The sequence below is a fragment of the Oryzias melastigma genome, linkage group LG5 (assembly GCF_002922805.2).
Source record: "Oryzias melastigma strain HK-1 linkage group LG5, ASM292280v2, whole genome shotgun sequence".
NCBI classification, from domain to species: domain Eukaryota; kingdom Metazoa; phylum Chordata; class Actinopteri; order Beloniformes; family Adrianichthyidae; genus Oryzias; species Oryzias melastigma.
The window spans coordinates 12,946,504-12,948,095 of record NC_050516.1 but is presented as its reverse complement, the minus strand read 5'-3'; the positions used below and the strand labels follow the sequence as shown (position 1 = coordinate 12,948,095).

Genomic DNA, 1,592 nt, shown 5'->3' with positions numbered 1-1,592 from the left:
TCCAGGAAAATGATTCACCTGAAAGCGAAGAGGATTTTTATCACAGAGACTGATGATGCTTCACAACATTCACAGTCAGAGCTTATCAGAACACAGTACAATGTTTTTGACATTTTAATAAACTCTGGAATGTTTTTGTGGGGTTGTCTGCACCTAGTGACTGAATTTCCCCGCAGAATAAACCCAGTCGCCATCACCATTCTGTTTGTGATGGGATAAAAGCCAGTCTTCACATAGACGACTAACTCTTATAAACGCCGGGTCGGCTGCAAAATTTTTGGAAAAAACACCAGGGCAACTATTAGCAGATTTACAGTATATTCAGTCTATGCCTTTATTACCTTTTAAGAAGAAAGGTCTGTTCTTGGTCCCATATTTTGCTAAATAAATGCCTTGCAAAAGTGTGACTTACCCTAACTTACCCTCCAATGTGACTTATATGTCATATTCTAGTTTAATTATATATAAATATATCATTTTTGGCTGTCTCGACTTTTACTCCAGAGCGACTTATTGCTAACTAAGCAAACATCGTGGCTAATGTGAACATTTCACAGAAGGGCTCCGCTCCAGGCAATCGAAACATAGCGAGAAAGAAAGATGAGAAGGTTGGAATGAGCTAAGAGGAGGCCGAAAAGGTTTTGAAGATGAGCGATGGTGCCAGGCGAAACAGGAGCTTCTCAGGGTGATGACCCCAAAACTAGGAAGAAAGGCTCCAGGCGGGAATTTCAGGATCATAAAAACAGCTGAGATCCTGAGGTTGTTGCTGCACAGAGTTTATGAAGAGGGTTTTAGGAAAAGCCACTTAGAAATTGATGGATCCTCCACGCTGATCATTCACTTGTGGATCAATGCCTTCATCATTGGCGGGGCGTTGAGTAAACACATTGATTGGTGAGTGGAGAATCTGGGGGCATAAAAGGCAAAAAAAAAAAAAAAAGTGCAGCAATGCTGAATGAAAGGACAGAGGAGGTGGAGGCAGTAAGGAAAAAGGGGGGAGGAGAGGCAGATTGTGGGTGGAGTGATTCAGAGAATGCGAGGCTCTGCCCTCCCTCCATCCTTCCACTCCTCCTCCGGCTGGAAATTCATCCTTCAGGCTCGGCAGCGGACATTTGCGTGGAGGACCTCGGGAGAACGGGAAGCGTTCTGTCGTGGAGGTCCGATTGCAACCCGCATCTGCGGGGAAGAGTGAAAGAGAGGACTGACTTCCTTTTTTTCTTCTTTTTTTGGAAAGTCCAAAAACGTTTTCCTCAAAGCAGATCGGCTGTTTCCCCCGCTCCGCTGTTGGATTGTTTTTGTTTTTTATGTTTATTTCACTGCGAACATCTATGTGTGCGCGGAGAAGTCCTCCCCACGCGAGATCACCTAACTTTGGAGTGGCGGAGACTGCCCGACGCCTCAGGGGGAGACGGGAGATCTGACACCGACGAACACAGCCTATATTTGTCGGCTCCCGCACAAAAGGGAAGCAGGAAAGGAGAGCTCCAGAGGCGCCAGCAGACTTCCACCGCAAGGAGAGGAAGGAGCAGCGGGGAAGGAGGGTTTTTGGCTCCGCGACAGGACGGGATCTGGACCGGTGAGTGCGGTTCCGT

The 1,592-nt window shown here is 46.9% G+C and overlaps 1 protein-coding gene across 1 annotated transcript in view; it reads left to right on the top strand.

Moving 5' to 3' along the window:
* The first annotated feature begins 351 nt into the window (after positions 1 to 351).
* dag1 (dystroglycan 1) overlaps positions 352 to 1,592 on the top strand; it is a 56,640-nt gene continuing 55,399 nt past the window's right edge. The window contains exon 1 of the mRNA XM_024269984.2: positions 352 to 1,576. The gene's annotated coding sequence lies outside the window, so the exon portion shown is untranslated. The remainder of the gene's footprint in view (positions 1,577 to 1,592) is intronic.